This window comes from Staurois parvus, unplaced genomic scaffold (genome assembly GCF_062004578.1).
Source record: "Staurois parvus isolate SC_StPar_1 unplaced genomic scaffold, SC_StPar_1.0 ptg000096l, whole genome shotgun sequence".
NCBI lineage: Eukaryota > Metazoa > Chordata > Amphibia > Anura > Ranidae > Staurois > Staurois parvus.
The window spans coordinates 2791510-2803894 of NW_028317892.1; the positions used below are offsets into that span (position 1 = coordinate 2791510).

The 12385-nt window shown below is 40.0% G+C and overlaps 1 protein-coding gene across 2 annotated transcripts in view; it reads left to right on the forward strand.

Annotated features, from left to right (window-relative positions):
* Nucleotides 1-12385, forward strand: part of NCAN (neurocan) — a 305419-nt gene that overhangs the window by 199589 nt on the left and 93445 nt on the right. The gene's annotated exons all lie outside the window — the stretch shown is intronic.

Sequence of the window (12385 nt, forward strand, 5' to 3'; positions counted from 1 at the left end):
GTGGGGGGTGGGGGGACACAGGGGGGCCTTGGCAGCAGAGGGAAACGTATGGTGCACAGAGAGGGTGGTGGGTGCACCAGGAGGGCAATTACTGAAACTAATCCCCTGTATGGCTCTCTCTGCAGCAGCTGAAATCCAGCAGGAGGGAGAGGACAAGAAGTCAGCTTTCAGGTGCTGCAGAGAGAGCCATACAGGGAATTGGTTCCAGTAATTACCCCCCCCCCCTACACCATGCTGATTACCCTCCCTGCCTGCATCTGATTCACCCACCTTCTGGGCCCCCCTGCTGGCCTGGGTCCCCTACATGAGGACTGGTGGTACCCCCTTATCCACAGCCCTGCTTGTAATATACCCTTCACAGTGGTCATTTAATACATCTTTTCAGTATTTGCTTTTCAGAGTTCTCAAATTCCTTTTTGAAAAGTTCAAATGAACTTTAAGATTAAATCAGCTAAATGAATTACCAGTACACCAAAGCAAATGGGTATGCCAAGTCTTACAGTTTATTTTCTTTAGAAAGCAGCCACACTGTATAAACGCCTGTTCCCTGCCAAAATCTTGTAGAGAAACACCCTTGCTTTCTGTGTGGAAACAGTGGTCTCTTTGCAAAAATCTGACATGCGTCCTGCAGGGTCAGACCTATAGCTCTGCAATGCTATGACTCAGCAGAGAGCTTGTCAGACCTCTGCAGGAAGACCAGAAAGACCACCACTTCCACACAGAGAGAAAAGATCCTTCTCTGCAGCATGCTGGCAGGGAACAGGTTTCTACTTTCACTGGTACCAAGACACCCAAAAAAATTTTGTTAAAAAGGATTTTCTTCAGTTCTGTTCTTCCTAAACACTTGGAGACTGTTAACTTGTTGCTTTCAGTGTTGAGAATCTACCAATATTTCTTAAAGCAGAGCTCCACCCAAAAGGGGAAGTTTTGCTTTAATGCATTGTCCCCCGCTCCCCGTTAAGGATTGGCACCTTTGGGGAGTGGGTACCCGAATTTGACAGGTATCCACTCCCAATTATGCTGGGAACGCCTAAGGTGATTGTCCTCCCCCCTCCCCGTAGTCTTGTGGGACACGTGACAGGGGCCATTCACAAAGCTCAGCACTACTCGCGCATGCACAGTGGGATCTGAAGCCGCAAGCTGTCACAGCCGGGTGCCCACAATGAAGATGCCAGTGCCGGGAAGAGAAGACGGCTGGTGAAACCAGCCATGGTGAGGACACCGCTGGATCGAGGGACAGGAAAGTGTCTGTAGGTTAATAGTCAGCAACTACAGTTTTTGTAGCTGCTGACTTTTTTTTAAATCAGCTGGAACTCCGCTTTAAGTATTCCTTTTTTTTCACTACTAAGTGAGAGATGTTCATTTTCACATGTAGATACCAGTTGACTAAAAAAAGTAATGAATATAGAACAAAATTTAAATAGCAAATTTGGCTGAGAAAACTTTGCACAAGATAGATGTGAAACAATTTGCATAAAAAATGTAAGTTTATGCAAAGAAAATATATTCACGCATTAGGGCCAATTCACTGCATTTTTTTCACTGCATTCCGGTGCATTTTTCCCCCTTTTTTTGTCTTCACCTTAACCTCCCTAGCGGTCTGATTATGTCCATATTTCTGTGCTCAAAGCGGTACATTTTTTTGCATGGAAATATGTTTTTTTTTATTGTAGGCCTGTAATTTTTAGGAATAACTCACTGAAATCTGTACGAACAAGAGTCTAGTAAACATCGCGGGTATGTTACAATTTGAAACACGAAATCATAAATTATAATTTAATAAATAATCATAAAAAATAATAATATAATAATAAATTTAATTCAATAATATAATCAAACCAAAAACACTGAAATTTGAAATATAGCGCCAAGTTCGCACATCACTGAGCAAAGTCGCAAAATCGTTTTCAGTGTCTGATGATGAATTTCCCCACAAATCATTATCACTCAATTCTGCAAGTGGTTCTAATTTACTATCGCTGTTCTCTAGCTGGTCTAAAACTGCTTTTGACCTAAAGGGACGCTTTTTGGACGCCATGGACATTTCTCAGTTTCAAGGCAGAAAGAACAGTAAAAATGCAGGCAGGGCACAGGACAAAGCACTCGGGACAAAATGTATGTGAAATGGTTTGATACAGTAATGTTTTACTATGTGATTTTAGTGTATTTAGTGAATGTCACTTTTTGTCAGTTTCAAATTTCCCGCCGTTCCGTCCCCATACGTCCCAACGCTCGCAGGGGACGGAACCCAGATGACAGATGCCGGCATCCGCCGGAGGACATTGCGGGGGACACTGCAGGAGGGACATCGCGGGAGCGCAGGACAAGGAAAGTGAAGAACAGATCCCGGAGCAGCGTCGCATGGTAAGCCCGAGAGTAGCTCAGGGTTACAGCTTGTGGTACTGAAACTTTACCCCGAGCTAAACTCAGGAATACCGCCAGGGGGTTAAATAAGGACATGTGCATTCTGCTGCATTTTTGGTGCATTTAGGTACATTTTTGATGTGTTTTACTATGTTTCTGTTCAGTGCAGAAAAAAAATGCAGCATGTTTTTTTATTTTCCTGGAACTGGAACGTTCTGGAACTGACCACACTGTTTTTGATGCAGAAAGAAAAAATGCACTGCACTGCATGTTGTGTGAACTGGCTCTTAGTCCCAGAATTTTGTCAGGGTTGGATGCCAAGAAATCATATACTCTGTAGTAAACAACTGTGGTATCTGCTACTGGTATATCTATCTACAGTACAACATAGAAGGGCAACAACTTAAAATAGAAGTTTGCAGACTAGGGGCCATCTGTTATCTTGGGATTTTTTCACAATTGTTACAGAGCATAATCGTTTAAAAAAAGATTAGATATTATACTGATTTAGATTGTTATAAAATGTATGTATAGGAGCTTGGACATATTCTCTTACCTTGTTTTGTATCTAATGTACATCATTGAGCTTTTTCAGTAAAATAGCACAAAGAGCAATAACGGTGTATAAAATGTAGTACCCTACAGCAACCCACCAGATTATGGCCAGAAGGCAATGGATCATTGGTTGCTATTGGTTACTACATTTTGTACATCATCACTGGCTAACTGAATATTTTTAGATAAAGTACACATACTGTGCATTATGTATTACACAATAGCAATTAGATTTAGTAAGAGGCTATTTAATGGCCAACTGCTTTTACACACTGTCAATCTATGTTTCTGTGTAAAAGCCAGGATTAATTGTCCCAGAAGAACATCTCGCTTTGGGCAGAAATGTTGACAGGTTCTTTAATAAACACGTCCACCTAATCTCTTTGTTATTGTGGAGTGGTCATTGATTAAATGAGGACCATTCATCAGTAAAAGACGGGGGGATGGGGGTTTATATCGAAACAGGGGACAGAGGCATTCAGGCTTGAAATTAGTGTCAGGAAGATGGACTTGTTCCCAATTTTATGGCTATACTATATGTGTAAGTCTGGCCTTAACCTTCATCAATCAGGTCTAGAGGGACAGATATATGAGATTTTAGTTATAGCAGCCCTATAGCAATAAGATCTATTATGTCAGAGGTGAGAGCACATGCTCTAGCAGCCAATGGGGCTGTGGTGGAACAGGGTTTCATTTAGAAGGAATACAGTAGCTGGTAATACGCCTTTGAGTAAAATATTAATCGAAGTCAGTAATGCTTGCCAACTGCCAGTTAATGGAGTTAACAAATGTGCCCCACTTCGCATATTTCTTCGCATATTTCTTCTATTCTATTGTGTAACTACATCCATGCCATTAGGGGAAGATGAGGGCTGCAGATCCTCAATTGCAAGCCCTATTTTGTAAGCAGACAATTTAATGGAACATCATTACTTTCTAGATGACCATTAAATTGACCTTTGTCTTCATGCTTACTAAGTACAGCAAGCATCACTGTAAAATGCATAGCTCAGGCTAGAGACTTTACCCATTACCCATTGGAAGGCTCAGTCCAAGGTTTCTGTTGCAGGCTGCTACTACAGTGCAGTGCCATAGTACTTTGCCAAGTAGTATTCATTTGTTTGTGTTGTGTATTTCTCTCTCTCTCTCTGTCTGTCTGTCTGTCTGTCTCTCTTTTGTCAATTTAGGATTGTGTAAACGAAAAACAATTTACAAACCAATTATCGTTTTCCCTTTAATGACTGAAAACAAACCTGGCTATAACATGCTTTAAAGAGTCTAATAGCTGGTATTTTGTGAAGACCCAGTGAGGGCGTGTATAAAATGGAAAGTGATGATAGAGTTCGATTTGCACCTGCTCCCAGATTACATCTTCCTATACATTATTACTTGGTTCCTTGCAGCCATATTAACCATTTAGAAGTGAGTGGGTCTATGCAAGCAAGGATGGTTCCAGACACTGACCAAAGGGGACCTAAAAAATGGGTTAGTGGCATTGGAATCCTTAGTTTTTTATTCTATATTTATTTTGTATTGTTCTTATCACAGTATAGTAGTGGTGTAATTACAGAAAATCTGAATATTGAGCTGAGAGCTTCTACACACTGAAGGATTTCCACAATCACCTTGGGCTGTGATTAGGATGAGCGAATCTTGAATTGAAGTTCCACGTTGTAATATTCAAGTCCAGATAGAAGTTTATTACAAAGGCAAAGTGTTTACAGTGCATTTCAGGGGTTATATTTTGCCCCTAGTCAGGGACTGAAACGTAACATAAAAATATAAAAGAAAAATATCTATTTTTTTTAATTTGTAAGGGCCCAATAAAAATAAAAATAGAAGGATATGAGATTGATGATAATAAATTGTTAATAACCATGCTCAAATTAATACATTATTAATATTAATTACATAATTTATAAAAACAATATTAACAATAGAAGTGTTATGAATAAACTATAATACAAAATGTAATAAATAAAAAAAATGTAAAGTAAAATTAATAAGAAGGAGACAAAAACAATGTTGTATATATTTGTAATGAAAAGTGTATGGGAGAGGGGAACAAACCAGATACCATATTAGCACATAAACTTAGTCATTCCACCCCATTGTTTAAGCCTTACCAACTAAAGTCCATGGCTGGCCAGCTAACTAATAGTCCCCTAAAATTTTCCAAGCTCACCTGTCGTTATTCATCTGAACAACCTTTTACCGAATCATTGGCGTATTCTCTTTTTTCTAATGACAATGACTCTTTTCCTCAACTTTCCTGAATTCCATTCTCTGCTTGAAAAGGAAATATCTGTTTTAGAAGCTCAAACTGCGATTAACTCTCTTAAAACTAGCAAACAACCCGGCCTAGGTGGTTTTTACCACCATTTGTTTCTAAACATTTGTTGATAGACTTGGTCCCTGGTTGGTCTCAACGTTTAGCAGTCTTCTTGGTACAGAACATTTTATACTATACTATTAGTATTATTCCCAAACCATTGTCAGATGATACTTAAGTGTTCTAATTTCAGACCTATTTCTTTGCTCAATACTGATGTCAAGTTTCTAGCTAAAATTTTAGCTACTCGCTTAAGTTCTAATATAGTTAGTCTTATATCTCCGGACCAAGTAGGTTTTATAACTTGTTGTCATGCTGGAGATAACATCCATCACCTTCTTCATCTCGTAGATCTAGAACAATTCTCAAACAATATCCTCTCTATTGCTGTTCTTGGATATCAAAAAAGTTTTTTTGGGATTATCTTTTGTTTGTCCTTTAGAAAGGGTATTTGGAAACAATTTTCTTACTTGAACTCCAGCGCTCTATCCAATGCAGCACTACCCATATGGAAGAAAAATATATTTGAAATATATTTTAAAAATATTCTTGACATATATTTGAAATACTACAATTTTGGCCATATTTAATATATGTCAAAATATATTTTTATATATATATATATATATATATATATATATATATATACACACTGTATGTTGAAATGTGTTTTTATTACAAAATATATGAAAAATATTTTTAAAAATACATTTTCAAATATACTGTATGTCTTTAAAAATAAAAATTTACATTTTTGCAATGCATTTACAAATATATGTAAAAAAATATGTTAAAATGACTTTCTTATATGTTAAAAAAAAATCCGAAGAATATATTTAAAACATTTTTCTTTAAAAATATATATTTTTTAAATATATTCTTCAGATTTTTTTTAACATGTAAAAAAGTCATTTTAACATATATTGCTCTAGGCCAGGGGTAGGAAAACTCAGCACTCTTGCTGTTATGAAACTATAAATCCAAAAATGCCTCTACCTCTGGAAGTCATTACTATGGTTATCAGAGTCTTTCAATGTTTCATGGATCTTGTAGTTTCACCACAGCTGGAGTGCCGAGGTTGCTCACCCCTGCTCTCTAGATAATGAAGTTGATGCCTAGGCAGGGGCTATTATACTCAATAATGCTTCCCACAGAACTAGTATAATAATTGTGGCACTCAGCACCTGAATTGACCCAGGTCTCCCTTGCTAGTACAGAGGCTGCCTGAACCAGACAAAGATCCTAGAACACCGACAAATATAGGCTTTGTCTAGGGGATGTCTTTTTATGGGTTTAATGCAGAAAACTTGAACAGGAGAGGGATACAGCTGCAGGATATTCCAAAACATCAGGAGAAATTATCAGGAGGACAAACTTTAGCCAAAATCCTCTTATAACAGTCTTTGCTGGGGGTAGAAGGGAATGGATAGCTAAATTGGAATGCTATACGAGCAGTCCCAGTCCTTACAGCAACCTCTGGCACTTAAATCCCCAAGTGCATGCACATATGGGATCCATAATCAAAGTTTTATACACAAAGTCCAAGGACAACTGTTTCTCACCCAGTCTCCACGCAACTGAAAGGGTCCTTCTCCACAGCAGTGACACCCTCCAGCAAATGTCTATCAATCAGATCTCCTTCATGTCCTCAGCCAATACATTCTGAACCTCAAACAGCAACTCCAGTACATAGGCTGCATCCCAGGGGCAGTAGCCCCAGGACAAGAACATGTTTCCCAAACATTTATCTTCTCCCTCAGCCACCATATGGGTGCCCCTTCCAGGAATTGGCATCAATGCGCCATCAGTTCAGTTCTGCTTTGTGCATTTTTGCTGTTTTGACTTTCATTTGGCTATTAAATTCAATTGAAAGGAAAGTGATACAATATATCCTACCTGTAGTTAAGAAAGTTTGGTCTCCTGCATATCCCTTGGAAGCAACTAAAGAAGATCTGTGTATGCACACACAGATGGGTTATTGAAAAAACAGAAAATAACTTACTGTAAATGTCCAAAAACAAACACCTTTAAAATTAACCTAGCGCTATGATGGCATTTTAAATAACTAAACACAACATAGTCTAGTGAAACAATTAAAATATCTAACAGGTAATGTATTTCTTGTAAGAAAAGCCTGTGTAAGATGTAATATTTCCTGAGCTGAGTGAAAAATAATACATGCAATATACCTGTCATGTATTCGCATGAGCCTAGTTAATTCTCAGCAAATCTTTTTCTAATCCTAGATAAGTAAAGCTGGTGCCTGCATCTTGGGAACATACGAGGGTTTAAGATGCCAGGGTAGAAACATAAATCTCAACCTGCAGAACAGAGTTGTGCTTGAATGTCACAAAGTGATGGATAAATAGGCTTCAAAAGACTTTCAAGCCATTTATTAGCACTTAAAGTATTGGAAAAAACAAATCTTGTGTCATTCATACACAAAGCTTTTGGAACAATTAAAAGACTACCTGACAGTGCAAACCGGTAAAAATGACCATTTAAATCGTGCTATCACAAATTCTGCAAAACAATGAATTCAACAGCACTAAGGAAAACCTATACTAGCTGAAATGTAGAGGCTACCATTGCTGACCTCTTTCTGAAAAGTTAGTTGCTGGCTGCCTTCTAGTACTTTCAGCAGCTATTTTTTCTCGTATAGTCCCCCATCAAAGCAATTACTAATACCATGATTTAAAGTGTAAATGTAGGTTAAACAAAAATGTCCATATCAGGGGCGGACTGACAACTCATGGGGCCCCTGTGTCCTTGCCCAAACTCAAAAAAGCCTATGAAAAAGGTACCAGGCAGGGGCGGACTGACAACTCATAGGGCCCCCGGGCAATAGGGGATCATGGGGCCCCTGTGTCCTTGCCTATGAAAAAGGTACCAGGGGCATCTCATGGGGCCCCCTACTGACCCCGGGCCCTCGGGCAGTGCCTGAGTTTCCAAATGGTCAGTCCGCCCCTGGTCCATATACAAGAGGCATGTGTTGAGTCTTGCAGTTGGCTGTGTATATATTTCAGATCTTTGCAGTAATCAAGCTTGAAATAACTCCAGCACTTTGCTTTTGAGCTAGAGTTTCCTGCAATAAAAACCAATCACTGCTGTTTTCTTCTTGTGCAGGGTGACTGGTCTTGTATCCACCCCTTCCTATAGTTTTCTACAGGCAGCCTGTAGTGGGAGGCTATGTTGGGTCTCAGGTTGGCTCTGCTCTCTGCATTTGCTATGTATAACACAGTGATGATACTACCGCTGATTGTATTTAATTTAGTGTTTTTTTTATTGGCATTTAGCTTTTAGGCATGGAAAAGAGTACTAATCTATAATATTTTGATTTATGAGTACTGATCTATTGTTTACACCTGCAATTGGGTGGCAGTAAAACCTTGTGGTTGATCCACATATTTACTGCCCCTCAAGTGCTCCCCCTTCTGCTGCTGAGGCCAGGGCCAGGCTGTACAATATATTCCCCTGTCGTGATTGCCAGGCAGTACTAAGCGCGACCCATTCAAGTGAATGGGGCTGTGCTGCAACTGTCCCAAAATTGCGCACAACGCATGCAGTTGAGACACAGTTGTCGTGTATTTAGGAGATTAAAACAGGTGGTGAGGAGGCGATACAATGCCTCCTCGACACCTGTTTATTGCTGTCAGCAAATCACTCTTCAACAGCAAAGTAGGTGTAAATGAGGCCTTACAGATAGAAGACTCCTGATGATGTCACTGATGACAAAACATTAATGATGGGTAGAGCAAGTGCATGTGGGAGGTGTTACCTAGGACGCTTTGAAGAGATTGGCACAGTGTGGTTCTGTGAGCGGGTGAGAGCTTGCACTGTACCAGTGTTTGTGAAACGTCTTCCCTCAGTCAAATTGAAATTCATGTGAGTTAAACATTTATTTTTACAATAAATCTTTTACATGGTATGGCTGTCTTTACATGGTATGGCTGCATCTGCCTTTGGTGTTTGCACTGTTCTGGCTTTGAAGGGGACATGTTGCAAATGACCTTCTGATACAAAGTAGGTGGGAATGTGCCCACTGAGGAAGATGGAGGTCACAGTCGCTTTGGCATGGCACACATGTCTTCACATATTGCTTAGAAGATGCAATTTACAGACACTGTTACTTATTTGTAATATATTACTTTTATGCTTTATTTTTACATATGATGACTATTTTTCATATTTGATGTTTTTTGATTGTGATTTTTATACCAATATGACACACTTTTTTATTAATGTGATATACTTTATTATTGGTTGTGGCATTTGGTGGGATAGGTACATGGGTGTGCCGTATTTGATATGATGCACTAAACAGGATTTATAAAAAAGTGTGGCATAATTTATCTACACATTTTTGAGGGTGAATTATTCAATTTGCTTGCCACTTAAAGTTAGGTGAAGGTCCTGAATGAGGTATTTTATAAGAACTTTATAGTGAGGTGTAATTATACTGTAAAAAATAGGTTGGATAACATATTATAATGGCAAAGGATATCAAGTATGTCTATGGAATATAGGTATTGATTTACTGAAGGCAAATAGACTGTGCACTTTGCAAAATACAGGTGCACTGTGCAAGAGCAGTTGCTCCAGAGCTTAGTAAATGAGCAGAAGTTCTCCTGATTTCCATCATCATGTGCAAGCAAATATGCAGCTTTTTTATTTTCCTTGCACGTGATTGGGTATTCTTTAAAAAGTGAAGCTAGAGCAACTGCACTTGCAGAGTGCAACTGCACTTTTCAAAGTGCACAGTCTATTTGCTTTTAGTAAACCAACTCCATAGTGTAGTCCTTACTATGAGCATAAAGCAACTTCAAAACAAAAGTTTACTTCATTACAGTGCAGTTTTGAGCCAAAACAGATGATATAAAGCCACATAAATACTTAATAGATAACAGAATTACAGCTTCCAAGAGGAACCCTTGGGCAATAAACTAACTTATCATCACAACAGGAAGTGTCTAACCCGTTTTAATATTAAAGGAAACCTGTCATGGGTGAAATATGGAGGCTGCAACTGCTAACCTCTTCTTCTGAAATTGCTATTATCATGCTGATGCTTTGGGTTTATTATGACCTAAAACAAGTATAGCAATAAGAAAGTCTGACTTTCTCCTATTTTCTTGTTTTCTTACATCTTCTGTAGGTCAACAAAACCAGGCAATTAGCATTTTCAGAATGAGATCAGCAAAGGCAGACTGCAATGAAGTTATACTTTTATATTTAAAAACTGCTATCTCCTTGGTTATCATGCTGACCCCTTCAATTTAATATTTTTGAGTACCTGGCCCTGAAAAAGTATAAAACCAATGAATCTGGAACGCCTAAACTACTTGTTTTGGTTAAAAGGATGTGTAAATTCTAATAGTGAACGTCTACATTTTGCTCTGTTAAATATACAATTAAAAGCATTTTGTTATCTCTGTTTGCAGGGCCGCCATCAGGGGGGTAGCCAATACGCACGTAGAGGGCCCGGGCGTTCCCAGGGGCCCACTTTCCGAGCAGGGCTGGGAACAGTGTGGCTGCCATGTCTTTCCCTATGCATTCACAACAGAAGAGTCGGCAGATGCTGCTCGCTGTCATTTTGCTCAGATCAGGTTCTTTACTGCCACCTCTGGCTGCTTCCTGCATCTGCACTCCTTTCACTCTCAGTGACATGTCAGCTTTGTCTGAACAAGAACTGGGACTAGGAAGACCTCCTTTACAAGTGCACAGGGGGCCCGGACTCTGGAGCTGTCCATGTGTTTACAGGTGTGTGTGTGTGGGAAGGGGGGCTGAGTGTGTACAGGTCTGAGGGAGCTTTGTAAATTCAGGTGTGAGGGGGGCTTGGTGCATAAAAGTGTGAGGGGGATAAGTATGTACAAGTGTGAGAGGGGCTGAGTCATACAGGTGCAAGGGGGTTCAGTATATACAGGTTTGGGGGGCTGAATGCATACAGGTATAAAGGGGGCTGAGTGCATATATGCATGGGAAGGGGGGCTGAGTGCGTAGAGGTGTTAGTGGGGCTGAGTGCGTACGGGTGGAAGGGGGGCTGAGTGTGTGCATATGAGCGGGGTCTGAGTGCATAAAGGTGTGAGGGGGGCTGAGTGCATACAGATGTGGGGGGGGGGCTAAGTGTGTACAGGTGTGGGGGCCGCCAGCAGGACTGCTCAGTGCTAATTGTGGATTGGTCTGGAGACAAGTTGTTGAAAATTTTGCTGGATGTGGGCCTGTTCTGTTACTGTCTCTTTGCTGGATTGGGCTGTCTCTTTCTTTGCTGGATGGGGATGTCTCTTTGCTGGATTAGGCTGTTTCTTTGATATATGGGGATTCTCTTTGCTGGATTGGGATGTCTCTTTTCTGAATATATGGGGATGTCTCTTTGCTGAATATATGGGGATGTCTCTACTGGATTGGGATGTCTCTTTGCTGATTATATAGGGATGTCTCTGCTGGATTGGGACATCTCTTTGCTAGATTGGGATGTCTTTTTTGCTATATGGGGGATGTCTCTTTACTGGATTGGGATGTCTCTTTGCTGAATTTATGGGGCTGTTTCTTTACTGAATATCTGAGGATAGCTCTTTGCTGGACTGGAGTGTCTCTTTGTTAGATATATGGGGATGTCTCTTTGCTGGATTATGATGTCTCATTGCTGAATATATGGGGATGTCTCTTTGCAGAATATATGGGGATGTCTCTGTGCTGGATTGGCATGTCTCCTTGCTGGATTGGGAGATATTTATGCTGAATATATATGGATGTCTCTTTGCTGGATTGTGCCATCTCTTTACTGAATATATGGGGCAGAATCCTTGCTGGATTGGACTGTCTCTTTGAAAAGGTGCAGTTAGTTTTAGTGTAGGGTCCTGCTCAAAAGAGTCTATCTTGTCATGGTGGCAGGCTTAATAATATTTGGCCAAAATATATTTCCTTACTGTTAAATCTTGAAAGCACTGATGATTTAAGAATACACTTTTCATTTTCACATATTAAGTTGTAAGAGTGTTGAAATAAAAGTGGGTGCATTGAAGGACTCGCTGGGATGGCCAGTGGGACAGCCAGCAGGCGGGCCCTTGGGAATATTGATAGTCAGGCCTGGGGGGGGGGCAGGCCTAAAGCTGTGTAAGGAGCCCCGAAATTTCT